The sequence below is a fragment of the Rutilus rutilus genome (genome assembly GCF_951802725.1).
Source record: "Rutilus rutilus genome assembly, chromosome: 25".
NCBI classification, from domain to species: domain Eukaryota; kingdom Metazoa; phylum Chordata; class Actinopteri; order Cypriniformes; family Leuciscidae; genus Rutilus; species Rutilus rutilus.
This window is the reverse complement of record NC_140229.1, coordinates 22622976-22638864: the sequence shown is the minus strand read 5'-3', so window position 1 is coordinate 22638864 and position 15889 is coordinate 22622976. Positions and strand designations below refer to the sequence as shown.

General features: G+C 38.9%; 1 protein-coding gene across 3 annotated transcripts in view; it reads left to right on the top strand.

The window, feature by feature from the left end:
- Positions 1-15889, top strand: part of ptbp3 (polypyrimidine tract binding protein 3) — a 65479-nt gene that overhangs the window by 11856 nt on the left and 37734 nt on the right. The window contains exon 2 of one of the 3 annotated variants that reach the window (XM_084400553.1): positions 8772-8803. The exons of the other annotated variants lie outside the window; for them this stretch is intronic. The gene's annotated coding sequence lies outside the window, so the exon portion shown is untranslated. The remainder of the gene's footprint in view (positions 1-8771; positions 8804-15889) is intronic. 3 annotated transcript variants of the gene reach the window in all.

Below are 15889 nucleotides of genomic sequence, written 5' to 3'. Positions count from 1 at the left end.
AGTCTGCCAAACTCAGGCACAACAGATGCCATTTGGTTAACCAGAGCATCATGTCTGAAGCCTCAAACAGGTTCGCCCAATTCACTGAGCCTTCAACTGGCTTGGAAAACGTACATAAAATCTCATACACCCATGTGTTCTATTATTATGCCAATATGCTCCATTATTCATGAGCATGTAGTAGTATGAAAACATTTTTTTTCCCAAATGCTAAGCTCCCTTGAATAATGGTGGGAAAATCCCAAATGCTTAGTTTTTCTCCATTTTTGGCATCACTCTTGTGACTGCAACTCCACTCTTTTTTTTCTCTCTCTTGCCAAGAGTACACCCCATTAAACGAGAGTCACTGGACGTCTTTCAAATATCCTCCCAAAAACACTTTGCTGACACCATAGAATTTTCTCTGACAAAACGGCAAAGCAATTGACACAGCAACATTACTGGGTGTCGTCTTGAGTGATGGGACCTGTAAGATGGCAATGCTTTTTTTCCCTTCATAATCTAAACACAAAACAAAAAGGTATTCTAACAAACCAGTACCATATGTAGGTTAATGAGGTGATGTTATTTTGCATAAATCTATTTATGCAAAAATACATTAGAAAATGCAATGCCATAAAAACTTGCCATAATCGTTTTAATATTATAGGCATTATTATTCTTGGACACTGCTTATTAATATAAAAAATATATATATATATCAAATTTGTCTGCCAAATCCAAGTCAAGTGGTGTGTCCAACATGCAGAAACAATACAGCAAAAGCATAAAGAGGCATAGCAACACTGTGGCATCATGGTGTAAAGTTGTGAATGGGTTAACATTATTACTTTCTTCAGAAAATGTACTTCTCCCAACTACCAAAAGACCTCCCCCAATCCGTCACCTATTTTCTCGTGACCGTTAATTTTTTTTTGCTGGGTTAATTCTGTGAAGAATGCCACAATCATATGACCAGAAAATCCTGTTATTTCTTTTACACTTCATACTCCATCAAAGTTCTGACAAATAGTTTTTTTTTAATACTGTAAAATCACACCCATCCCCAGAGTCCATCTGTATTTGTATATTTTTTTAATACCTGCAAAGTCAGACCTTTAAGGTATTATGAAAAAAACCTCTCACTGTTGCTTCATCATTGATCCTGTTGTGTAAATTTGCCTGCAGTTTTTGCTATTTCAGCAGATGCCATTCATCCTAGTCAGCAGTTATGAGCGCACAGGCCTTATGTTGCCCCAGATGTGGGAGTATTTCAAAACTAACTGAAAATGGGAGTTGTGTTGTCGTGCAGTACTCACTGGCACAGTGCAAAGATGGTGCCTGGGTCTCAACATGGCAGCTAACCTGTTTTGAGTGATTTTAAGTTTGTGTCTGTGTACTTTCTAGGGGTTCTGGGTAATGTCTGGGGAGTTGGTGGTGATTTCCTCCTGAGCCAAAAAGTCAAACACATCTTAGTCTCTTCCTCCATCAATGATTTTTAACATTTTATCAACTGCCAGGAAAAAAAAACAACTTTAGTGTGTTTGTAAATCGTGATCATTTGAGCAAGTATGAGTAAAGGGCCGTTTATACCAAGGACCATAACTATAAAGTTTTAATAATCATTCTAATTATTTGAGAATAGAGTCCATAAGACAATAATGGCACAGAAGAACGATACAGTTGGAATTACTTCCAGAACGCTTATTTTTTCCAGTTGATGAACGATAAAACATTTGACAGCCAATCAGAATCCATTCGACTTTGAAGAGCTTGAGCATTTAAAACGACAGACGACAAAACTAATGTATATTGGTTTGAACGCTAATATAGTTATCATTCTTGTGAGAACTGACTTAATAGTAAGGCATACTTGGCTAACACTTCAGTGCTCGACATATGCACACTACAAAGTTGTCCAGTGTCGTCGCCATTTATTTCCGTATTTTTTGACCAATAAGAATGTCTTTGTACGCATTTAAACTTGGGTTGCGTGTATCTTTTAACCGGCTCGCACAAGTGCTCGTCAAAGCAAGCGCTTAAAGCCCAAAGTATTCTTCGGCTGTCTGCGTTCCACAACTTCCTGCCACAACTGTTGTACACATACCCTTTGGTACGCATCAAAACCAATGTATACTTTGAGCTTTAAGTGTCTCCATTGACATCAGGCGCCACAGAGAACCTGTTGCGTGTGTCTGTCCCTCATGTTGCTCTGTGTTACCGCAGAGCCTTCAGTATTTTCACTGCTGAGCATTGTTAGCGCTCTGTTGGCATTCTCGTCTCCACTGGCGGCCTGTGTTTTGGCTAGCAGGGCTGGGAGACGGGCAGCGAGGGCTATTGTTCTACTGTACTCCTTTGTTTCACCCAAAGATCTCCCCCTTCTTCCTCACCTCACTTCTCATCTGCGAGGAATGAGAACTATGCAGTGTCCCGGATGGACCTGGCTCCCACGTTGTTTCGCCCCGTGTTTCTCTCCCGCCCTGTGAGGGAAGCTGTCTTTGCCAGACCAAAATCCTTGACTTTCACAGATTTGATTCAAAACGTGTGACTCACGGCTTGTAACGTTTTGAAATGTTTGTTAGCTAGCTGGTTAGTTCGTAGATGATCAGTGCTTTTTTACTGAATCGAAATACTTTTAGATATTAGATTTCGTTTTTCTTGTTAGATGTTTACATACAGCTACTTTCCCATGCAAAAGTTAACACCAAAATACTGGCTACACAAAATTGGTGTAGGATTTACTTTGAAACTATTTTTGCTAGGAAATTTAACAAATAATTATGAAGAAACGGCAAGTTACACATTGAATTAAATGTGAAATTTTCAAAGAATTAGTACTAGAATAATTTTTCTTTTAGTTACAGCTTTGAAAAAATCAGTTTTTACAGTGTAGGGTGTTCTGGTTGGTTGCCAAATGTGGTTACTAATATGTTCTGAGTTGATTTAGCATGTTGTTAAGCTATGCTAGTGTCCGTTCTCACAGAAAGCGTTTTCATTTCATCGTTTTCCTATGTAAACAGTAATCTGGATGGTTTCTAGGATGTTGTGAGAAGGTTGCAAAGTGTTTGCTTACTGGCCAAAGTCAAAACACCCCCAGTCTCTATTATGTTCCTTACTTTAAAAGGATGGATCACCCAAAAATGAGAACTGTTATCCTTTACACACCCTCAAGTTGTTCCAAATATATATTGGGTTTTTTGTGTGTCCATACAATGAAACTCAGTGGGGTACAATGTTGTTTTGAACCCCATTGACTTTCATTGAACGGACAAAAACACTTAAAACATCCTTCAAAATACATTCTTTTGTGTTTCTCAGTACAAAAAGAAGGTCATACAGGTTTGGAACAATACGAAGCCAAGTAAATGATTTTTTTGTGAAGTTTATCATTGTTAGTTCAGCAGTATTAGAGGAAATGCCACTTTCAGTTCAGCTACTTCTCAGTGACACAACTGTCACAGTTGCACTCAGGGTATGTTTACACGACAACGATATGCTTAAAACAGAGAAGCTTTTTCCGCGTACAGATGACACCATTGTCACAATGATCTCCATTTACACGGATCTTCGAAAACGACTCAAAACGCTGTATTCTGCTGCCAGGCCACTAGATGGCGATGAAACACTATAGACTGAACACGTAATACGCATGTGCATGATGTCATCATCTTCAGAGATTCACGTTTTTGTTGTTTACACGGAGACCGTTTTCAAAAACGTGCACTTTGAAAACCAGTTTTCAGGCAGCCACAACGATGTTGTCGTATAAACGAACGGCCAAAACGTTAAGTTTTTAGTTGTCGTGTAAACAGCCCCTCAGTTTGGACTTTGTTTTCCTGCTTGCACTATTTCCCGCCATTACTTTGTTGTCATGGTCACTCATTTGGTTCATCATTCAGTTCAGGTGTGTGTGATTAATTATCCTTGTTTGCATGTGTACTTAAGTTCCATTGTGTTTGTTCATTCTTGTCAGGTCTCGTCAATGTTCGGATGTGTTGTATGCTACTCTCATTGTGTGGATTTATTAAAGACTGCCGTATAGCCTTCATCTTCCTGTTCGTGTGCGTTCTAGCAACTAGTGATGGGACGTTTGGATCATTTTACTAACTCTCTCGTTCGATCTCGTTCATCAAAATGAACAAATCTTTATTCGTTTTTATCTTTAGCTTTATCTTTATTTCGTTCATTTAAGTGGCTTTAAATGTTATACTTTTAACAGCCAAATTCCCCGAAAACATCCACCTACGCAATCTCGATCATATAATTATACATGCATTATAATGCAGCCAAAGATAATTTACAGGGAACATAATATTTAATTTACCTTCTGAGTCTTTGGTTCATTTGTCATGTGACACACGCAATGTTCGCGAACGACACATCACTACTAGCAACACAATCCGTGACAACAACATGAAAGTATTGTTTTGATAATCCATAAAAAGACAGATTGACACATTAGTCTCTCATGTCTCTGTACAGGATAGACGTGTTTATGTTTTTGAGTGTTGGTTATCTAGTTGCAGTGAAAGCATGTCGACATGCTCCAGCGTCAGGGTCAGTTTTTGACGGAGCATCTCGCCGTTCTGGTTTCTGCGTTGTCCCCCATGCACAGACGCTGAAGCTCAGGTAAAAGGCATGCTCGGTTTGATGGGATCATATGACCGCTCCTATCTGGCCTCACTGTCAGCTGGGCTGGTTTCAGTTCTCTCCTCTTTATTACCTCCCTACAATATTAAAGGGAAATGGACACCGGTCTGGCCCTCCCCGCAGTAACATGAGTTTGCAGTTCCTCTTTCTTTTTTGTCTTGCTGTTATCCGTGCTGTTGTTTTGTTTTTGATTGGGAGACCAAGGTTTTTCTCAGAGTGCAATCTCGACAAGTGGGAGTTTGACTCCTTTTTGGTGAATCTCACGAAAAGCATGATGGGTCACATCTCACCCTTAAATCCAAAGCAAAAATATATTATATTTTGCACAAAGAGAATGAAGCACATGACATTATTTTCATGGCAACTAAGGCATGTTTTACCCCCAGATTCTCATTACCGCAATGCATGCAAATAGTTTACTTCCGTTTCTATGCTCTTAACTATAGCCTACTCATTAAAAAGTTGTCAAAAACGGCTTACTATACGAATGCGTTTATTTTGGAGAAGTGAAAATAGTGATGACTGACCTCGCACAGACGAATATACAAATTGTTGTCCAATCAAATGCTCTCTAGAACTAGCATGCTCCTCCTCTTTATACCGCCTTCATTTGATTAGCAACAGAAAGAAGCAAATCATGTTTCATGGCTGTGGCGTAAACTAAAGCCCATTGGCTGTTTACATAAAAATGTGAGCTTTTCCTGTAAAACAAAGGAAAGAAACCTTTTCCATGGGGCTTTTTGATGGTCATGAAAATAATATTACAGATATGTTTTTGACAGGTTGTTTCCCCTTGTAAGCTACTAAATGATCAAGAGCGCAAAGCAGGAAGTGAATACTCATTAACTGGTGTTAATTAACTTTCCAGTTCTCTCAGTTCTGTCAGCATCTGAGGTGTGAATGTCGACTAGATGGATATCAGTCCCTGAGCTAGCCACACAACAGAGAAAATAGCAGGAATCCTTTTTTTTTTTATGGGTTTCAGCTTGTGTGTGAATGTGAATTGGAGGAGTCCGAACCCTCCCTTCCTTCCTCTCCTCCCCCCGGAGGTCTTTCACTGCCCCCCTGAGGGCATCGGCCGGCAGATTTGGGGAGGTTTGGTGTGTAGGAGTGTCTATGAAGCACCAACACAAGCTCAACTCACCTGCGTTCTTCAAATACAGAGCATGCAATGCTTGTGCCAACTTGATTTCTTTTTTGAGGGTGTGGTTTATCCAGTTGTCTCGTTGCATTTCAGAGAGAAAGAAACTATTAATAAATTATCATTCTGGATGAATCCTGGCTGGTTGTTAATCTCACAGACAATTTTCGCATTGTTAACTAGATTTGTCAGACCCAAACATGTCGTGGCAAATGCAGACATATTGACCTCTAACTGCTGGTTTGATGTTTTTTTTTTTTCCTCTGTTTTTAATCGAAGTAAAATGACCTGCCAGTGTCCAAATCCTTTACCAAGTACGCTGTGGTACTGTGGACCTGTATGTTTTGTTATACTTGTTACCTTATACAGCCCCCTTCTCCTTTCATCTAACTTTCCATTTGTACTATATTATCCGTTGTTTGCATGTAGTGTCACACAGAGTAAGTCTGTGGCTCTTTCAACAGCGCTAGTTAATTGGAATGTTCTGTTAGCTGTGTTTGTCCAATCGTATCCGGTTACTGACGAGGGGGCCCATCTCAATAATAGATATCATAGACAATGAAGCTAGAACACACACACATACACACAACCCTCCCTCCCTTCATCTCACACTCCAGCTACACCAATAGTGATGCGACTTGAATGCTAACATTATAATTAACAGTGTTGATTACAGTGTTTATATTATATTTAATGATTTTGACGACAATGGAGCATGTCAAACCAGAACACTTTTGTTAAATTGAAAAAGATTGCAAGTGGTGATGCAATAAACGAACATTTCTCAATTTGAATCAGTGACTTTTGCAATAAGAGATTCACATGAATGGTGATATGCCAAACTTGGAAGCTATCTATCAGGATGGACCAGTTACATGATATATTTAATGGTGATTTCAAGATTAATCAGCAATTTAAAGGGTTATTTCACCCCCCAAAAATTATTTTATTAATTACTCACCCTCATGTCGTTCCAAACCGTAAGACTTTCGTTCATCTTCTGAACACAAATTAAGATATTTCTTATGAAATCTGAGAGCTTGCTGTCCCTCCATTTATAGTCTTCGCAACTACCACTTTGACGGTTCAAAAAGTTCATAAAGAGATCGTGAACTAATCCATATCGAACACTTTATATGTTGAACAGATTTAATTTAGGCTTTTATTCACAAATAAACATTCATCAACTCTCACATCAGTTGTGGTAAACGGAAGCTCAAGCATGTTCGCTGGACGTGCGAAAAACCAATGAGGTTCATTCTCGTGTAATGCAGCATGTTTGAGCTTCAGCAAGAGCCAATGAGATTCATTCTCGTGTTACGCAGCATGTTTGAGCTTCAGCAAGAGCCAATGAGGTTCATTCTCGTGTTACGCAGCATGTTTGAGCTTCAGCAAGAGCCAATGAGGTTCATTCTCGTGTTACGCAGCATGTTTGAGAAGAGACAATGAGGTTCATTCTCGTGTTACGCAGCATGTTTGAGCTTCAGCAAGAGCCAATTAGGTTCATTCTCGTGTTACGCAGGATGTTTGAGCTTCAGCAAGAGCCATGTTCAGCATGTTTGAGCTACCGTTATGCTCACGTCTTGCATCTTTTGCAGTGTCTCGCATGCGACACAGCATTTTTAAAACGTTCTTAGGTTAAAAGCAGTTCAACTTTTTTTTTTTAAATAAAATGTGTCTTTAGTTTAGAGACCTTCCTAAAATCACCTATTTTTTCTTATATAGTGCATTACGTCAGGGGACAGGCATTTGTAGTGGTGTCTGAAACCATAGTGGACATTATTAAGAGCGCTCATTCAATCCCATAATGCATCTATTGATTGTAGCTAGCCTACAACCGATTTTAACATAATAACAAATAGTAATATCAAATCTACTCAACTTTACTGCAAAAATATCGTTATTTTAATTCAGCCAAGAGGCCATGCTGTGACACATCGATCTTCTACTGTCACATGTCTTCACGTGATGCGAATTTGCATTAGTGAAGTTTCTCATTTTGCTGCGTTCCAAACGCGTGTTTAGTGCTACTGTTCCCTTTCCTCTGCGATACTTTTTCAATTGTTTTTGCGCTAGACGGACGTGTAATAACTGCGTCTCGCACATGATATTGCGTTCTAAAACCGTGGCGCTCAAGTTAAAAGAAGTTCAACTTTTAAAGAAACGCGTCTCGAGACCTTGCGTTTCCCCCCCATCCCACAACCCGCTTCTCGCGTTTGTCAAAGCAAAAACGCGTTCTGTGTGAATGGCCCCTTAGCTTACTTCTGGGTTGAAAATTATGGTGGATAATGGCAGAAATAGATTATTATGCTATTCCGCATTCACCCACCGTCGTTGATTTATAATGACGTGTTGTTTGTAGTTTGTTGCGTCGCTCGCTTGCGGTGTGTGTCAGCCAGAGAGCGAACACGAAACCATAGGACATCTGTTCCCCGTGCGCACTCCCGCTGTTTCTAGGGAGACTCATCATCAACCTGTTGCTCTCCGTCTTTTCTTCTGTCTATTTTCCAATATGATGCTCGCGCCCTCTCAACAGCGGTATGAGTTTACGCTTTAGGACACTCGCTTATTTGCTTTCAGTTAATATGTGCTCAAACATATTTCTTTATCTCGCTCTTTCTGTCCACGCACGCACACAGAGTCCCGGTTTACAATAGGGACCTGTGGTGGTGTGTGCACGCGCATATCCTGCCTCTCTCTCTCACACACACACACACACACACACACACACACACACACACACACACACACATAATACACCCTCCTCCTCTTCCTCCCTCCCTCGGTTCATCTTCCCTTCTGTCCTTCTGTCTGTGTCTCTCGAACCCTCACTGTTCTCTTGAGCTCCGTCTGTTTCACTCTTCCCTTCATCCCACATGCACTTCTATCACTCTCCTCCTCCTTGTACTCTCTCTTTCTCTCTGTCTGTCTGTCTGTCTGTCTGTCTGTCTGTCTCCCTCCCTCTATTTAATTCTCTCTCTCTCGTGGCTTATGAACACAGGAATATTCTGACATGCTGGAGATGAGATTAAGGTACAGTTTTGCTCCTTTTGATGGCAAACTTTTACATTTAGACTGACTTTTTTTCATTGAGGAAAAATATAATTTGTAGCAATAATTGTTGTGAAATGATTTATATGAAAGTGTTGACTGGTTGAATGTCATAAACAGTTTGCTTTGGAGAATGCTTTATATTTGATCTAATATTGACTATGATATCAGAAATGGCCTACTCAATGTAAACTATGCATATTTACACATTTTGCAAAAGTAATTGGTAATACTTTTGCTCAGACAGTCATGTGCGACATTTAAAAATATTTGACTGTTTTTATACATGCAGTTTTTATGACCTGATTTGAGATACCTTTAAAAATAAATTTGTACTTTTAAAAAGCGATTAGAATAGTGAAAAATGAAATGGTGGCCACTGCCATAGCATCTAAAAACACACTTTCACCTACATCCGTATGAATTTAAAATTTAAGCTTTGATGCACATTCGATTTTTTTTTTATGAGCATGCTATGCATTAAGAATAAGATGCTCATCAAGCTCATTTATTTTTAATAAATAAACAGTTTATACAATTTAGTTGATCTTTTTCTGCTTTGTTGCACTATGGGCTCCATCTGTTGATGAAAGTCCCTGTTGACACCAGGTTCCATGTGTTTCCAATATGCATATATGGCAACCTTGTATCAAAATGTATGTTTACTAAGCAACAGTTCTTGGAAAGATTGTTCAATTATTATTATTATTATTATTTTTTTTTTTCCCCCAGTTATTTATGTTGCAGTTGACAGCAGTGCACTCTATACTAAGTGTTCTTGAGTTGAATGTGTTTTCAGGAAAAGTGTAACATTGTGGCGTTATCAAAATGCTCTGTTTGTCCCAAAACAGTAAACCTTCTGTTTGTCTGAGCAATGGCAGACAGGGAGAATGTTCATTGAAAACCATGATTATTTTTGCAATCACATTTGTTAACATTAGTGATCAAAATGATACACTAAAGCTTTTAAAAAAGATAAATTAAAGCCTTACGAATCAGATCATTATCTCCTTTTTAGATAAAATTCAATTATTGTTGATTTGGAGGTCTGGTGGTGAGAGGTGCCTGAGTGACCAGACGATTTCAATAAAAAGTGGGAGAAAGAACAAGGTTAAAACAGTTACTCAGGCAGACCAAACACGTTCACACACTCGACGCACACAGCGGGACCCTAGAAGATAAAAAGCAGACCGAGAATTAATTCTCCATCACTGTCTGAGAGAGTCAATCGTAAAAAATAAATGATTAGATATGATGGCAGATGAAGAGCGCTGTTTGTTCAAAGAGATTTGACTCTACACCCTTTGATCTGTTGCGCTTACACTCAAAAACAGTATTCATAATCAGTATTTAGGTCTTATGTATATCTCAAATTCAATATAATTGTTTATTACCTTATTTTCAGATAATGTGAAATCTGGTTTTAAGCATAAATTCATGGAGGTTCATTGCCAACGGGCAACCCAATTCAAGATAGCTATTCTGAAAACAAGCCTAATTATTAAGTTTTATGGATGTTTAGATTCTTTAACTGGAAAACACATCCAAAACGCAGTTTAATAAAATGATTTTAGTGTACACCTTTTCTCCTTTCATGCAGAGCTAAACTGATACAGGCTGAGTCCGATGCATCCGAACATGCAGGTTTAAACACCTTTATATTTTCCAGTGCATTCTGTTATTTAATCACACAGATATTTGCCTGCCCTGTCAATAACACCCTAAATTCTTTCCCTCTGAGATATTATTGGGCAAATTTTCATGCCTGTCCCAGCATGCATGATGCATAAATCCAATAACTTGAATAACAAGGCCATCAAAGAGACATCAAATGGCTGAGGAATTATTCACACGTTGCATAATATCTCCGTCAGGAAGGAGATGGTCTGTTGTCTGTCTAACGCCTTTGATATTCATTTCAAAATCGCTGGTGCTGCAGGAGAAGACCGTCGACTCCTATATCTCCCTTCAAGCCCAAGCTGGGAGGCCAGGCTCTAGTTTAGCTTGTTTTGAGATGGCTAAAAACTAAAGATCATTTCAGCCTGGCGTACATCCAGAAAACCCTGTTCCCTGCTCCGATTGGAGAGCGCTCGGCCACAAATTCACTCTTCAATTCCTCAATTTGGTCTGATGGAAAATGTTATTGTCTGGCAATGCCCGTGGTAACAGGGCAATTTGGCAGAGCAGCATGTTGTGGTGAAACCCAGTGGAAGCGGACGGCTTGAGTTTTGAGGAGACTGATTTGTTCTCTGTCGGCTGTGTAATATTTGTGCCTGTCCGGGGAAGTGGTAGTTTTTCTTTCACCAGCCGGCGCGGGCAGGTGTGTTACTGCTTTTTCGCAGGATCTGTTACAGCCAGATACGTTGTTTTATAGATGGGCTCAGCGTACTGGAGCTAATTGCATTATAAACGCTAGATTTGCATTGTGAGTTTTAGCTGTAATTTGGGGCTGTGAGGGCAGTTTGTCCTGATATCCTCCTTGGTGGCATCGTTACTACTGAATATTACATAAGGAGAAACCTCCCTTTGAAAACACCCCCCCCCCCCCCTCCCCCCTCCCCCCTCTTGTTTCCATGGTTATTCTCTTTGCTGCTTTCAACATCAAAAAACAGCATCTGAGCATCCCACAGTGCCCATGGGATCAATAGCTCTGTCCAGTTTTGGGGTTTATGCACCATATTACAATGCTTTGAAATGGCTTTTCATAATAGTTAATCGTTTGTTCTCTGTTGCCATATGAATAAAGGGGCTTTATTGTCTTGCCTGAGCAATTTTATGTTGAAGGAACAGTTCACCCAAACATGAAAACATGTATGAGTTTCGTTCCTTCTTCCGTAGAACACAAAAGATGATGTTTTGAAGAATGTTCAGGCTGCTTTTTTCCACACAGCGAAACTGAATGGAGGGCTTGAGCTGTCAGGATCCTTTTTTATTTATACAAGAACTTTTGTCTTTAGTCTAGACCTTCCTAAAATCACCTGTTTTTTCTTATATAGTGCATTATGAGGGGACAGGCATTTGTAGTGGTGTCTGAAACTATAGTGGTTATTATTGAGAGCACTCATTCAACCCCATAATGCACCTCAATATTGATTGAACAACCAATTTCAACATAACAAATAGTAATACACTCAAAATGTAAAACAATATATATACAATCCTCTCGCCTTTACTGCAAAAATATCGTTATTTTAATTCAGCCAAGAGGTCATGCTGTGACATATCGATCTTATACTGTCACATGTCTTCACGTGGTGCGAATTCGCAGGTTAGAGTTCACCAAATTTCAACAAGCGCTTTTCTCTGAACGTTCATGCACAAATCTTGGCTTTGCACAGACCAAAAGTAACTGAACAAAAAAATCTGATAATCTCAAATCTCATTTGCGGAAGGCCTGCATGATATATCGAAGTAAAATTGATATTGCGATATGACTTAATGTGACAGTAAAATCAGTAAAGCTGCGATTAAATAAAATAAATATAAGCGCTAAGCGGCTTTGTTCATCAACAGCATACTGTTTTTTTATATTTTTATTTAATAATAATCACTATATAAATCACATTATTATTTTATAGCCAAAAAATGTGGCTTATGAAAGAGATTTGTTTATTTAAAACTTTGTTCACTTTATGGTTATTAAAATAGCGATTTGGTTTTTGTAAAGAGTACACAAGTGTGAACATTTACATTTTTCCCAAATCGTTCAACTCTTAAAGTCAACATGAAATGGAAATTGCGATAGCTTTTCTTCCCTATTGCGACGTAAATCTGAGTGAAACTGCTTCTCAAACAAGAAAAAAAAAAAAGTAGGGCGGGCCTTGATTTTGTCCGTGTGGAATTGATTGGATGGTTGTGGTTTGCTATTGGTGGATCTCATGTGAGTGACAGGTTGCTCCGCCCTCACGCCAGTGAACACATCATCAGAGAAGAGGAGAGATGCTGCAAGAGGGAGGGGAAGTTATTTTGATTCAAGATAATGAGGGCACACGAAATAAAAAAAGTTATGTGCACGGATAAATCATTTATAATAAATAATGCAATATTCCATTAAAAACAAACAAGGGTTCACACTCAGAAAATGCCTTCAGCATAAACATTTTTCATTTTTAAAGTTATTTTTATTCTCTTTGCAGATGCATTCCTCAACAAAATCACCCTGCTCATTCTAGAATTATTAATTCTTCCCAAACATAGCTATTCAAGTAATCTGACAATTTTTTTTTTTTTTTTTTTTTTATATCGCGATATATCGCAGAAAAACTAAATATTACAATGTTGTTGTTTCCAATATCATGCAGCCCCAGTTTGCGTATATTCAAATATGATGCTTCAGGACGCATCATATGACACCAGTGACTCCAAACAACAATGTTCTTGCATGTCTTGTACCCAAACATGATGCACCAAGTTTAAATAAGTGGAAGTGAGCCTGTTTAAATAAGTTTTTAAGGAAAGCGTGTTTGTGTTTGTTTTTAGTCTGCACCTTGTTTACTCCGATGCTGTGTGTCAAGACAATAGCTTGTCCACACTTAAATAAAAAAATCCAAATGCCTCCAGCGATGTGCTCTCCAGATTAATGAACGGTGAAAATTGCGCTTTTACATTATTAACTTCTGCAACCCTGACAACCTGATTTCATTTTCTCTGTCCTTGTTAATTACAGAATATCCCCCAGCCAGGCTATAAAATGATCAAACCATTATTATTAACTATCTTTAAAGCCTCATCTTCTTTTCCGCTCCATTTTAAAAGATCATTTAAAAAGTTTTAATTTCCCTAGGAGATTTTTTTGCAACTGCAACACGTCTTATAACATTCAGCAACAAGTAGCAGCAGCTTTTTGTTTGTTGTTGCGGAAATAACATCTCACCCATCAAGAAAACCAGTCACACCTGTGCATTTTTATTTGCATTAGCACCCAGTAAAGCGTTTTGCGAATGTTTGGGGAGATAAACAAGCTGGAGGAACACAAACTAGATGACTTAGCAGAGACGGCTGGCAGGGTGAATCTCATGAACACATGTCCAGGTCACATTTCTCCCCAAAATCATAATAGGAAAATAATAATGAAGCCTATTTATGACATTATTTTCATGAAAATGACACTCATTACCTCTCCATATTCTCGTTACCGTAATGATTCCAGATTTTTATGTTTAGGGCTGACCATTAGGGATGGCACAATCCCCGTGTGAGAGTGCTTGGGGCCAGTTGACAGAAAGGTTGCATCTGGCCAGTGTTTTAAGGCCCGTTCACAACATAGACGGTAAAAAAAAGATCTTCCTTCCACTCAAGAAAATGTTTTAGAAATATTTTTTGAGTTTGGCTCGCGTCCCATTCGATTACATGGAGAAGGTGGGGTTTCTGACCTATACTGCAGCCTGCCACCAGGGGGCGATCAAGATGTTTGGCTTAAATTTTCAGGACATGTGCGGCACACTTAGTTCACGCCAAAAATGTTAATTATAAAAATAAATGACTAAAATAATAACAACACATAGAGATGCACGGATAAAAAAAATTTTCCGCGGATACGCTAGCCGATTATTCACGATATCTACCGATAGTTTGATTTTCTTAAGGAAAGAAAATCTCTCCCAATTAATGGTGTATATAAAAGGAACCATCTCATAAGGTATAACTATAATATTTAGGTTAAAATTAACAACAGAACCCAAACTACCTGAAACTTTCCTTAGGGGTAAATTCGCGTTAAGTGACACATTGTTCAACATATCTTCTGAAGTGCATTCATTTTTATTTTGTGCGATAAGCATCAAAACATTCAGACTTTTTCTTCACACACACTATTTAAGATGCAGTCTGACGTGTTTTCTGCCTCCTTTTGATTGATAGGATAGAATCGGCCCTGATTATTGGCTGTTTTTTAACAATTAAAAAAAATTATTAGTTTTATTGGCCGATACATTGCTGCATCTCTAGTCCACACCAATGGACGATACCGTTCAGTTTAATATAAGCACGCGTTGCAGTTTTGTCGTCTGTTGCTTTAAATGCACGTGCGGATTCTGATTGGCTGACAAGTGTTTTTATCGTTCGTCAGGTGGAAATTAGTTCTGATTGTGATTCCAATTATATTGTTCCTCTGTGTTTATCTTCCTTGGTGTGAACAGACCTTATCATGTACGAATCTTACATCCGTTGATGTACAGATTTGTATGCCTCGTGAGGTGTGGTTTACGCTACATACAAATCTTATGTTCTTTGATGCACATTTTCTTTACCTAGCTAAATTAAAATAGGTAATTGTTTTTATTCTGAATTCTGCTAATTAAATATATCACCAAGATAAAATGATCTAGCTGGCTGACGTAGATGACATTAAAGTAATGAGTGTTTTGCGTTACGGTAATGACTACTGGAGGGAAATGTGCCTAATTTTCATAAAAAATAATGGAAAAAATAATGCAACAGATCTTAATGAGGTTGAAAATGGCTTCATTTCCTTAATGCAAAGTATGAGTAGTTATTTATTTTATTGCATTTGAGGCTGAAGCATGACCCGGACAGATCCTTGACAGCCTTTGACGAACGAGGGAGCTCTATTTATATCACATCTAGTATATACAGTGACTGTTCATGAAATACGTCTAAAAATATCCGATGATCAAATATTTGGAAAATCCTAACACTTTTGGACCTTATCGAAAGTCAAAATCGTCTGTTTCTATAATGAGTAGCATTCCAGTTTTCATAATTTGAGGCTGATGGGAGAATGCCAATGAAAGGATATAATTGCAATCAGACCCCTCTCTCTCTCTCTCTCTCTCTCTCTCTGCCCTCGACTAATTAAAGACACTCAGCTATAATGATGGCGGAGTGGGAAAATGGCGTGGTGGAGTTGGCGGCCAGTGCTGACGTGTAGCGTGCGCCGGTGAGGGCGTGACCCGTGACCTGTCCTGGCCCTCTGAGGGCGTGTTCAGAGAAATGCCAATTACGATGCGGGCGCTGAACATCAGTGTCGTGTTTCATCACTCTCAGCCCATCTCTGCGCACAAAATGTCACATGCATCAGAGAGGGGCTTAGCTGTAAAGGGTAAAGAG